We start from the raw sequence: 13439 nt of genomic DNA on the forward strand, positions 1-13439 counted from the left end.
ACTGTGGCGGCCACTTTCCCGGTGACCACCTGAGATCATGGACTTGTACTGGAACGTCCCCAGCTTCAATATAGGTGTTCTCTCCTGGGCAGGCACACAGCCTGGTCGCCCAAACGGATGGCGGGTGGCAGGCACCGCAGGGGCGATCAGGACCTCAAAACTGGTACCCACCAGGAGATCATTGTTTAGGTCATCTCCAGGTTGTCCATCGTCCCGACGGAGCTTTTGGGCTCTAGCTGGCGCTGTGAGAGGACAAAGTGGACACACAGACATCTCGAATGACCCGCCACCAAAAGTAAACCACCAGCACTGCCAGTGAAGCCAAACTAACAACCCTACCTGGAACCCTCCCAGCAGACATTCCAGCACATGTGTGTTCAGAGGGCATTCCTCCACCCAGGCCAGCCACACTTCGTGCTCCCTGTCTGCCTGGCACGCAACTCTCTAGGTAGGCTGGTTGTAACTACTCCCACAATTTATCCCAATCTCCCTCCATTCCTCACCCTTGGACACAGACTCCTGACAGTGCAGGCCATCTGACTGGGTTCTCTTAATATGGGTAGTACGTTCTAGGTGACAGGTGGAGATAGTTGACTTACAGTGGGACACAGGTGGCTTCAATAGTGGTGTACAGATCCGGCCAGGCACAGGTCCTGGTTGCCCACACTGCTGCGAGATGGCAGGAAGAGCAGGGGCTCTCAGGGCCTCAACAGTGGTGCCTGCCAGGTGGTCATTGTTCTAGATGTTGTTACGTTGTCCGTTGTCAAGCCGGCGATTTTGGGTTTGCTCTGGAGCTGAGAGAGGAGAAAGTGACACAGACGTTTGGAATGACCCGCCACCACAAGTAAACAGCCAGCACTGCCAGAGAAGCCACACTCAAAACCAATCCCAGAAACCATCCCTGCAGACATGCCAGCAGACAGTTGATCAGAGGCCATTCACCGCTCCAGCCCAGCCACACTTGGTGCTCCCTGCATGTCTGGCATGCAACTCTCCATGTCAGCTGGTTGTAACTACTCCCCAAATTTGTCCTAGTCTCCCTCAATTACTCAGCCTTGGACACAGACTCCATAGATGTTAGGTTATCTAATGGGGTTCTCTTACTGTGGCGGCCACTTTCCCGGTGACCACCTGAGATCATGGACTTGTACTGGAATGTCCCCGGCTTCAATATAGGTGTTCTCTTCTTGGCAGGCACACACCCTGGTCGCCCAAATGGATGGCGGGTGACAGGCACCGCAGGGGCGATCAGGACCTCAAAACTGGTACCCACCAGGAGATCATTGTTGAGGTCATCTCCAGGTTGTCCATCGTCCCGACGGAGATTTTGGGCTCTAGCTGGCGCTGTGAGAGGACAAAGTGCACACACAGACATCTCGAATGACCCGCCACCAAAAGTAAACCACCAGCACTGCCAGTGAAGCCAAACTAACAACCCTACCTGGAACCCTCCCAGCAGACATTCCAGCACATGTGTGTTCAGAGGGCATTCCTCCACCCAGGCCAGCCACATTTCGTGCTCCCTGTCAGCCTGGCACGCAACTCTCTAGGTAGGCTGGTTGTAACTACTCCCACAATTTATCCCAATCTCCCTCCATTCCTCACCTTGGACACAGACTCCTTACAGTGCAGACCATCTGACTGGGTTCTCTTAATATGGGTACTACGTTCTAGGTGACAGTTGGAGATAGTTGACTTACTGTGGGACCCAGGTGGCTTCAATAGTGGTGTACAGATCCGGCCAGGCACAGGTCCTGGTTGCCCACACTGCTGCGAGATGGCAGGAACAGCAGGGGCTCTCAGGGCCTCAACAGTGGTGCCTGCCAGGTGGTCATTGTTCTAGATGTTGCTACGTTGTCCTTTGTCAAGCAGGCGATTTGGGTTTGCTCTGGAGCTGAGAGAGGAGAAATTGACACAGACGTTTGGAATGACCCGCCACCACAAGTAAACAGCCAGCACTGCCAGAGAAGCCACACTCAAAACCAATCCCAGAAACCATCCCTGCAGACATGCCAGCAGACAGTTGATCAGAGGCCATTCCCCGCTCCAGCCCAGCCACACTTGGTGCTCCCTGCATGTCTGGCATGCAACTCTCCATGTCAGCTGGTTGTAACTACTCCCCAAATTTGTCCCAGTCTCCCTCAACTCCTCACCTTTGGACACAGACTCCATAGATGTTAGGTCATCTAATGGGGTTCTCTTACTGTGGCGGCCACTTTCCCGGTGACCACCTGAGATCATGGACTTGTACTGGAACGTCCCCGGCTTCAATATAGGTGTTCTCTTCTGGGCAGGCACACAGCCTGGTCGCCCAAACGGATGGCGGGTGACAGGCACCGCAGGGGCGATCAGGACCTCAAAACTGGTACCCACCAGGAGATCATTGTTTAGGTCATCTCCAGGTTGTCCATCGTCTCGACGGAGCTTTTGGGCTGTAGCTGGCGCTGTGATAGGAGAAAGTGCACACACAGACATCTCGAATGACCTGCCACCAAAAGTAAACCACCAGCACTGCCAGTGAAGCCAAACTAACAACCCTACCTGGAACCCTCCCAGCAGACATTCTAGCACATGTGTGTTCAGAGGGCATTCCTCCACCCAGGCCAGCCACACTTCGTGCTCCCTGTCTGCCTGGCACGCAACTCTCTAGGTAGGCTGGTTGTAACTACTCCCACAATTTATCCCAATCTCCCTCCATTCCTCAACGTTGGACACAGACTCCTTACAGTGCAGGCCATCTGACTGGGTTCTCTTAATATGGGTACTACGTTCTAGGTGACAGTTGGAGACAGTTGACTTACTGTGGGACCCAGGTGGCTTCAATAGTGGTGTACAGATCCGGCCAGGCACAGGTCCTGGTTGCCCACACTGCTGCGAGATGGCAGGAAGAGCAAGGGCTCTCAGGGCCTCAATAGTCGTGCCTGCCGGGTGGTCATTTTTCGAGATGTTGTTAGGTGGTCCGTTGTCAAGCCGGTGATTTTGGGTTTGCTCTGGAGCTGCGAGAGGAGAAAGTGACACAGACGTTTGGAATGACCCGCCACCACAAGTAAACAGCCAGCACTGCCAGAGAAGCCACACTCAAAACCAATCCCAGAAACCATCCCTGCAGACATGCCAGCAGACAGTTGATCAGAGGCCATTCCCCGCTCCAGCCCAGCCACACTTGGTGCTCCCTGCATGTCTGGCATACAACTCTCCATGTCAGCTGGTTGTAACTACTCCCCAAATTTGTCCCAGTCTCCCTCAACTCCTCACCCTTGGACACAGACTCCATAGATGTTAGGTCATCTAATGGGGTTCTCTTACTGTGGCGGCCACTTTCCCGGTGACCACCTGAGTTCATCGACATGTATTGGAACGTCGCCGGCTTCAATATAGGTGTTCTCTCTTGGGCAGGCAAACACCCTGGTCGCCCAAACGGATGGCGGGTGGCAGGCACCGCAGGGGCGATCAGGACCTCAAAACTGGTACCCACCAGGAGATCATTGTTTAGGTCATCTCCAGGTTGTCCATCGTCCCGACGGAGCTTTTGGGCTCTAGCTGGCGCTGTGAGAGGACAAAGTGCACACACAGACATCTCGTATGACCCGCCACCAAAAGTAAACCACCAGCACTGCCAGTGAAGCCAAACTAACAACCCTACCTGGAACCCTCCCAGCAGACATTCCAGCACATGTGTGTTCAGAGGGCATTCCTCCACCCAGGCCAGCCACACTTCGTGCTCCCTGTCTGCCTGGCACGCAACTCTCTAGGTAGGCTGGTTGTAACTACTCCCACAATTTATCCCAATCTCCCTCCATTCCTCACCGTTGGACAAAGACTCCTTATAGTGCAGGCCAGGCCATCTGACTGGGTTCTCTTAATATGGGTACTACGTTCTAGGTGACAGTTGGAGATAGTTGACTTACAGTGGGACCCAGGGGGCTTCAATAGTGGTGTACAGATCCGGCCAGGCACAGGTCCTGCTTGCCCACACTGCTGCGAGATGGCAGGAAGAGCAGGGGCTCTCAGGGCCTCAACAGTCGTGCCTGCCGGGTGGTCATTTTTCGAGATGTTGTTAGGTGGTCCGTTGTCAAGCCGGTGATTTTGGGTTTGCTCTGGAGCTGCGAGAGGAGAAAGTGACACAGACGTTTGGAATGACCCGCCACCACAAGTAAACAGCCAGCACTGCCAGAGAAGCCACACTCAAAACCAATCCCAGAAACCATCCCTGCAGACATGCCAGCAGACAGTTGATCAGAGGCCATTCCCCGCTCCAGGCCAGCCACACTTGGTGCTCCCTGCATGTCTGGCATGCAACTCTCCATGTCAGCTGGTTGTAACTACTCCCCAAATTTGTCCCAGTCTCCCTCAACTCCTCAGCCTTGGACACAGACTCCATAGATGTTAGGTCATCTAATGGGGTTCTCTTACTGTGGCGGCCACTTTCCCGGTGACCACCTGAGTTCATCGACTTGTATTGGAACGTCGCCGGCTTCAATATAGGTGTTCTCTCCTGGGCAGACACACAGCCTGGTCGCCCAAACGGATGGCGCGTGGCAGGCACCGCAGGGGCGATCAGGACCTCAAAACTGGTACCCACCAGGAGATCATTGTTTATGTCATCTCCAGGTTGTCCATCGTTCCGACAGAGCTTTTGGGCTCTAGCTGGCGCTGTGAGAGGACAAAGTGCACACACAGACATCTCGAATGACCCGCCACCAAAAGTAAACCACCAGCACTGCCAGTGAAGCCAAACTAACAACCCTACCTGGAACCCTCCCAGCAGACATTCCAGCACATGTGTGTTCAGAGGGCATTCCTCCACCCAGGCCAGCCACACTTCGTGCTCCCTGTCTGCCTGGCACGCAACTCTCTAGGTAGGCTGGTTGTAACTACTCCCACAATTTATCCCAATCTCCCTCCATTCCTCACCGTTGGACACAGACTCCTTATAGTGCAGGCCAGGCCATCTGACTGGGTTCTCTTAATATGGGTACTACGTTCTAGGTGACAGTTGGAGATAGTTGACTTACAGTGGGACCCAGGTGGCTTCAATAGTGGTGTACAGATCCGGCCAGGCACAGGTCCTGGTTGCCCACACTGCTGTGAGATGGCAGGAAGAGCAGGGGCTCTCAGGGCCTCAACAGTCGTGCCTGCCGGGTGGTCATTTTTCGAGATGTTGTTAGGTGGTCCGTTGTCAAGCCGGTGATTTTGGTTTTGCTCTGGAGCTGCGAGAGGAGAAAGTGACACAGACGTTTGGAATGACCCGCCAGCACAAGTAAACAGCCAGCACTGCCAGAGAAGCAACACTCAAAACCAATCCCAGAAACCATCCCTGTAGACATGCCAGCAGACAGTTGATCAGAGGCCATTCCCCGCTCCAGCCCAGCCACACTTGGTGCTCCCTGCATGTCTGGCATGCAACTCTCCATGTCAGCTGGTTGTAACTACTCCCCAAATTTGTCCCAGTCTCCCTCAACTCCTCACCCTTGGACACAGACTCCATAGATGTTAGGTCATCTAATGGGGTTCTCTTACTGTGGCGGCCACTTTCCCGGTGACCACCTGAGTTCATCGACTTGTATTGGAACGTCGCCGGCTTCAATATAGGTGTTCTCTTCTGGGCAGGCACACAGCCTGGTTGCCCAAACGGATGGCGGGTGGCAGGCACCGCAGGGGCGATCAGGACCTCAAAACTGGTACCCACCAGGAGATCATTGTTTAGGTCATCTCCAGGTTGTCCATCGTCCCGACGGAGCTTTTGGGCTCTAGCTGGCGCTGTGATAGGACAAAGTGCACACACAGACATCTCGAATGACCTGCCACCAAAAGTAAACCACCAGCACTGCCAGTGAAGCCAAACTAACAACCCTACGTGGAACCCTCCCAGCAGACATTCCAGCACATGTGTGTTCAGAGGGCATTCCTCCACCCAGGCCAGCCACACTTCGTGCTCCCTGTCTGCCTGGCACGCAACTCTCTAGGTAGGCTGGTTGCAACTACTCCCACAATTTATCCCAATCTCCCTCCATTCCTCACCCTTGGACACAGACTCCTTACAGTGCAGACCATCTGACTGGGTTCTCTTAATATGGGTACTACGTTCTAGGTGACAGTTGGAGATAGTTGACTTACTGTGGGACCCAGTTGGCTTCAATAGTGGTGTACAGATCCGGCCAGGCACAGATCCTGGTTGCCCACACTGCTGCGAGATGGCAGGAAGAGCAGGGGCTCTCAGGGCCGCAACAGTGGTGCCTTCCAGGTGGTCATTGTTCTAGATGTTGTTACGTTGTCCATTGTCAAGCCGGTGATTTTGGGTTTTCTCTGGAGCTGAGAGAGGAGAAAGTGACACAGACGTTTGGAATGACCCGCCACCACAAGTAAACAGCCAGCACTGCCAGAGAAGCCACACTCAAAACCAATCCCAGAAACCATCCCTGCAGACATGCCAGCAGACAGTTGATCAGAGGCCATTCCCCGCTCCAGGCCAGCCACACTTGGTGCTCCCTGCATGTCTGTCATGCAACTCTCCATGTCAGCTGGTTGTAACTACTCCCCAAATTTGTCCAGGTCTCCCTCAACTCCTCAGCCTTGGACACAGACTCCATAGATGTTAGGTCATCTAATGGGGTTCTCTTACTGTGGCGGCCACTTTCCCGGTGACCACCTGAGTTCATCGACTTGTATTGGAACGTCGCCGGCTTCAATATAGGTGTTCTCTTCTGGGCAGGCACACAGCCTGGTCGCCCAAACGGATGGCGGGTGGCAGGCACCGCAGGGGCGATCAGGACCTCAAAACTGGTACCCACCAGGAGATCATTGTTTAGGTCATCTCCAGGTTGTCCATCGTCCCGACGGAGCTTTTGGGCTCTAGCTGGCGCTGTGAGAGGACAAAGTGCACACACAGACATCTCGTATGACCCGCCACCAAAAGTAAACCACCAGCACTGCCAGTGAAGCCAAACTAACAACCCTACCTGGAACCCTCCCAGCAGACATTCCAGCACATGTGTGTTCAGAGGGCATTCCTCCACCCAGGCCAGCCACACTTCGTGCTCCCTGTCTGCCTGGCACGCAACTCTCTAGGTAGGCTGGTTGTAACTACTCCCACAATTTATCCCAATCTCCCTCCATTCCTCACCCTTGGACACAGACTCCTTACAGTGCAGGCCATCTGACTGGGTTCTCTTAATATGGGTACTACGTTCTAGGTGACAGTTGGAGATAGTTGACTTACAGTGGGACCCAGGTGGCTTCAATAGTGGTGTACAGATCCGGCCAGGCACAGGTCCTGCTTGCCCACACTGCTGCGAGATGGCAGGAAGAGCAGGGGCTCTCAGGGCCTCAACAGTCGTGCCTGCCGGGTGGTCATTTTTCGAGATGTTGTTAGGTGGTCCGTTGTCAAGCCGGTGATTTTGGGTTTGCTCTGGAGCTGCGAGAGGAGAAAGTGACACAGACGTTTGGAATGACCCGCCACCACAAGTAAACAGCCAGCACTGCCAGAGAAGCCACACTCAAAACCAATCCCAGAAACCATCCCTGCAGACATGCCAGCAGACAGTTGATCAGAGGCCATTCCCCGCTCCAGCCCAGCCACACTTGGTGCTCCCTGCATGTCTGGCATACAACTCTCCATGTCAGCTGGTTGTAACTACTCCCCAAATTTGTCCCAGTCTCCCTCAACTCCTCAGCCTTGGACACAGACTCCATAGATGTTAGGTCATCTAATGGGGTTCTCTTACTGTGGCGGCCACTTTCCCGGTGACCACCTGAGTTCATCGACTTGTATTGGAACGTCGCCGGCTTCAATATAGGTGTTCTCTTCTGGGCAGGCACACAGCCTGGTCGCCCAAACGGATGGTGGGTGGCAGGCACCGCAGGGGCGATCAGGACCTCAAAACTGGTACCCACCAGGAGATCATTGTTTAGGTCATCTCCAGGTTGTCCATCGTCCCGACGGAGCTTTTGGGCTCTAGCTGGCGCTGTGAGAGGACAAAGTGCACACACAGACATCTCGAATGACCCGCCACCAAAAGTAAACCACCAGCACTGCCAGTGAACCCAAATTAACAACCCTACCTGGAACCCTCCCAGCAGACATTCCAGCACATGTGTGTTCAGAGGGCATTCCTCCACCCAGGCCAGCCACAGTTCGTGCTCCCTGTCTGCCTGGCACGCAACTCTCTAGGTAGGCTGGTTGTAACTACTCCCACAATTTATCCCAATCTCCCTCCATTCCTCACCCTTGGACACAGACTCCTGACAGTGCAGACCATCTGACTGGGTTCTCTTAATATGGGTACTACGTTCTAGGTGACAGTTGGAGATAGTTGACTTACAGTGGGACCCAGGTGGCTTCAATAGTGGTGTACAGATCCGGCCAGGCACAGGTCCTGGTTGCCCACACTGCTGCGAGATGGCAGGAATTGCAGGGGCTCTCAGGGCCTCAACAGTGGTGCCAGCCAGGTGGTCATTGTTCTAGATGTTGCTACGTTGTCCGTTGTCAAGCCGGCGATTTTGGGTTTGCTCTGGAGCTGAGAGAGGAGAAAGTGACACAGACGTTTGGAATGACCCGCCACCACAAGTAAACAGCCAGCACTGCCAGAGAAGCCACACTCAAAACCAATCCCAGAAACCATCCCTGCAGACATGCCAGCAGACAGTTGATCAGAGGCCATTCCCCGCTCCAGGCCAGCCACACTTGGTGCTCCCTGCATGTCTGGCATGCAACTCTCCCTGTCAGCTGGTTGTAACTACTCCCCAAATTTGTCCCAGTCTCCCTCAACTCCTCAGCCTTGGACACAGACTCCATAGATGTTAGGTCATCTAATGGGGTTCTCTTACTGTGGCGGCCACTTTCCCGGTGACCACCTGAGATCATGGACTTGTACTGGAACGTCCCCGGCTTCAATATAGGTGTTCTCTTCTGGGCAGGCACATACCCTGGTCGCCCAAACGGATGGCGGGTGACAGGCACTGCAGGGGCGATCAGGACCTCAAAACTGGTACCCACCAGGAGATCATTGTTTAGGTCATCTCCAGGTTGTCCATCGTCCCGACGGAGCTTTTGGGCTCTAGCTGGCGCTGTGAGAGGACAAAGTGCACACACAGACATCTCGAATGACCCGCCACCAAAAGTAAACCACCAGCACTGCCAGTGAAGCCAAACTAACAACCCTACCTGGAACCCTCCCAGCAGATATTCCAGCACATGTGTGTTCAGAGGGCATTCCTCCACCCAGGCCAGCCACACTTCGTGCTCCCTGTCTGCCTGGCACGCAACTCTCTAGGTAGGCGGGTTGTAACTACTCCCACAATTTATCCCAATCTCCCTCCATTCCTCACCGTTGGACACAGACTCCTTACAGTGCAGACCATCTGACTGGGTTCTCTTAATATGGGTACTACATTCTAGGTGACAGTTGGAGATAGTTGACTTACAGTGGGACCCAGGTGGCTTCAATAGTGGTGTACAGATCCGGCCAGGCACAGGTCCTGGTTGCCCACACTGCTGCGAGATGACAGGAAGAGCAGGGGCTCTCAGGGCCTCAACAGTGGTGCCTGCCGGGTGGTCATTTTTCGAGATGTTGTTAGGTGGTCCATTGTCAAGCCGGAGAGTACTTGACGTCTAAAATTATACCTAGTGTAGGCTAAACACCATCAAACCTATCATAGGGGGATTTGACTTCCTAATGTAGGAATAACTTTAGATAAACAAACTCATTGTGACACTTTTAGTACTGTACTCAACTCACTTTAGATAAATTCCATTAGAATAAATTATTTATTGAAACCCATCTGTGTACTTGACTCTGAACAGCCATAAATGAAAACCTAGGCCTTCCTCATGGGCCCCCAAGCTAGGTTCTGTTGGTTAATATCCTGGTATTATTGGACAATGGATTGGTCTACAGCTCAAAAAAAAAAAAAGAAAGAAAGAAAGAAAAGAAAACCAACTCTGAAGTTCACATTAATCAAAAACCTCGAAAAGTTATAATTTTTGTATTAGCTCTAAGCCAAAATTAGAATCACTTGTTTTTAAGTACCTACTATGGTTGATGGTAAAGCTCTTAGGTTATGCTTCAGAGTAATAATATACGGATAGTCTTGCTTTACTGATTAATGATTGATGATTAAATGAAAGTCATTTGCCTTCCCAAAGGACAACCACATTAGTGCTATGTCTATACTTTCAATGTATGCAATAAACTGGGCCACCAAGGACGTTTTGGTCAGTGTATCAATACTATAAAGCAAAACATTCCAAGTTCAAATGTGTTAACTTTGGCTTTGTGTCCCATCACCTGCAAAGCCACAGCACAGCAGTGTTCTGGGACTTGGCTATGAAAGTGTGGTCTGATTCACCAGCAACTTCAGCACCATCTGGGAGCTTGTGCAGGCCACCCCAGACCTGCTGAATCAGAATCTGTATTTTTAACAAGATCCCTAGATGATTCATATATACTTTCAAGTCTGAGAGATGGTGTGTCCAGTCAAACCTCAAACTGTTAGAGCTGCAAGAGCATGGAGGTCTCTCACCCTCGCTGCGTAGAAAACGAGGCCCAGAAGGCTTAAGATGTTTACTCAGTTACTATAGGCAGGTAATAAGTGGCAGATACATAGTCCAATCAAGTTCTGTGCCCTGTGCTGCTGACATCTGCTTTAATTGTCTGCCCTCGCAGGTCTTTCTCATCCCTCTGTAAGAGCCTCAGCCCTGCCTCTTTGGGGGAGGTCCCATCTGCATTGTCAGTCAAAGGAGACTTCCTCTCATCTCTCCGCTCCACCACCACCCACAGGGTGTGTGGCTTAAGATGGGTCAATCAATTTTTTTGTCTCCAGAGCATGAAATCTTGAGCCAGGACACAACAGGCTTCAAGGAGCTTGGAGTAAAAAAATCTCATGGCAACTCTGCAGAGAAAGGCTCAGGAGCTCTCTCCTCTTCCCCGGGCCCCAGAGGATGAGCTGGTTCCATCGATAATAGAGTTGTTCTACTCCTTAGAAATAATCAATGTAAATTCTTTCTTTATAAAACACATATATTCCTTTCAGAATTTCCAGTCATAAACCAGCATGGGTCTTCTTAAATTGTGCAAACTGGATCATCTTAACAGACCCTATTTTGCATCTTGTATGTTCACTTAGTGTAGACCATGATTCCTTGATGAGGGTCAGTTGAGTTTAGTAATTCAGAATCTTTTGGGTTTTAGAGTAGTGATGCCGTGCACATACCAAATATCACATAACACAGCTGGTGGAATCTGAGGCAGCTCTCCATAATTAAACACATTAAATTGTTTTTCACTGGAAGGAATGAATATTCTATTCACACCAAGTGAGATCAATTAAGACTACATATTTCATGCCAGGACAGGTAGATAGTTGCTGTCACACGAGTTTAGGACTGGTCAGGCTTTTCCACCAATTATGTCTCAAAAGAAGCTTTTAGTAGTTTCTGGAATGTTTTGGTTTTCGAATTGTGGATAAGAAACAGTAGAACATGTAATATATCTTGGAGAAATGACTTCAAAATTAGTACTTATAAACTTACTTCAATCTTTTTCATGTCTGCAGAAGTATTTCATTTTATGGATGCAGCATAATTTGATTTAGCTGTCTTTCCTTGGGTGAAAATTTGTTTGATCCTGTCATATCATTTAGAAAAGTCATAGCATGCAAATTTTATGCATTCTTGTAAAGTTCAAACACATTACCTTTTGTTGGCAGGTACTACTTTGTAGGAGGAAGGCAAAGGAAAAATGGATTCAAGTTACTTAAGTTCAGAAGCATTCTAATTAGTAGATCTCTAATTGGTTTTCCTTTTTTTCTTTCACTTTTGCCCTAGGTCTGTTGATTAGTTACAATTGCTTTGTTAAAGCGCATCTGAAGACGTATTATTGACCTGGGGGAGGAGAACTTGGTTTTGGGGTTTGGTCTTACAAGATGTGAAAACAGCACCATCTAATAGAAATGTAATGGGAGCCACACATGAAACTTTATTTTCTAGTAGTCACACTGAAAAAAAGTAAAAAGAAGTTACGGCAGAGATCACAGTGAGGAGCGGAGTGCGGCCTTCTCCTCTGAGCTCCTCCGGGCCCTCCAGGCCCTCTGGCCTCTGGCCGGCGGGTGAGCTGGGGGGCCCAGGGACAGGCAGCAGACTCTGTGCTGCCAAGACCCAGAGCCCTCCCTGCGGTTGCCCACTGGCTGGGCCCAGGCTTTGAAGCAGCAGCAGCGAACATCTCCCCCCCAACCCCCTCCTCCATCTCCACGACCTGATGACGGTGGCCTCCGAGCCCGCATCCTGCCGTGCGGACCACTGGGTGTCCAGGTCTACCCCTGCAGGGCCTAAGGGAAGCGGCCTCCCTGGCCAGCCACCGAGGGCTGGACCGCACTGCCTTTGAGCACAGGGCGTGGCGGAGCCGGAAGAATGGCAGCCCCTGGAATGCCGCGGAGGGCCCTTAGGGCCTTCCCGGGCGGCGGAGAAGGCGAGTCTACTTGGACGAAAGCTTGCCCACCCTTAGGCCTTGGAACCGCGGGGATGCGGCACCTGGGGTGACCCTTATGCCCCAGTTGGACGAGACCACCTGGTCCTGACAACGATGGACAAAGCCCTTAACAGGCCCGGAAGGTGAGCGGAGCCCCAGTCAGCGACTGGTGGAATGTTAGCCGGACATCGTGCGGTTGGTCTTCGTTCTACTACAGACCTTGATTTCGGAAGAGAGAAATGGCAGAAGAACATACCACATTTGGCTGAATAGGAAGCGCCCACCACCCTTTGGGAAGATTTACTGGCCATTTGTAGAAGGCCTGTGTATATAATATGAAAAAGCTGCTCTCAACTTTCCCCCTAACCTTTGAGAAGAAAACTTTGCTACATCTAGGCCTTCTAGATGTAAAAAGGTTGCCAACGTATGATAAAGTAGAGTTAGGAAACCACACGTCTTGCAAATGCTCATTTAAAAAAAAAAAAGGCAAAAGAAATGTCTTCTGGAAATGACTTTCAAATGGAATCGTTAGAAATCACATGATCATAGCAATAGATGCAGAAAAAGCATTTGATAAAGTACAACACCCATTTATGATGAAAACACTCAGCAAAATGGGAATAGAGGGAGCATACCTTAACATAATCAAGGCTATATATGAGAAGCCTGAGGCCAACATCATACTCAATGGACAAAGACTAAAAGCATTCCCCCTGAATTCAGGAACTAGACAAGGTTGTCCACTCTCTCCACTCCTATTCAACATAGTGTTGGAAGTCCTAGACACAGCAATGAGACAAGAAAAAGAAATAAAAGGCATCCAAATTGGGAAAGAAAAAGTAAAACTATCATTATATGCAGATGACATGATAGTATACCAAGAAAATCCTATAAACTCAACTAAAAGACTACTCGATATAATAAGTGAATTTGGCAAAATAGCAGGGTACAAAATAAATATACAGAAATCTAAGG

The 13439-nt window shown here is 51.0% G+C and overlaps 1 pseudogene; it reads right to left on the reverse strand.

Moving 5' to 3' along the window:
* Nucleotides 1-12324: 12324 nt before the first annotated feature.
* LOC149990034 (ribosome biogenesis protein NSA2 homolog pseudogene) overlaps nucleotides 12325-13439 on the reverse strand; it is a 40000-nt pseudogene continuing 38885 nt past the window's right edge.

The sequence above is a fragment of the Furipterus horrens genome, unplaced genomic scaffold (genome assembly GCF_987537825.1).
Source record: "Furipterus horrens unplaced genomic scaffold, mFurHor1.1.pri manual_scaffold_36, whole genome shotgun sequence".
Taxonomy (NCBI): Eukaryota; Metazoa; Chordata; class Mammalia; order Chiroptera; family Furipteridae; genus Furipterus; species Furipterus horrens.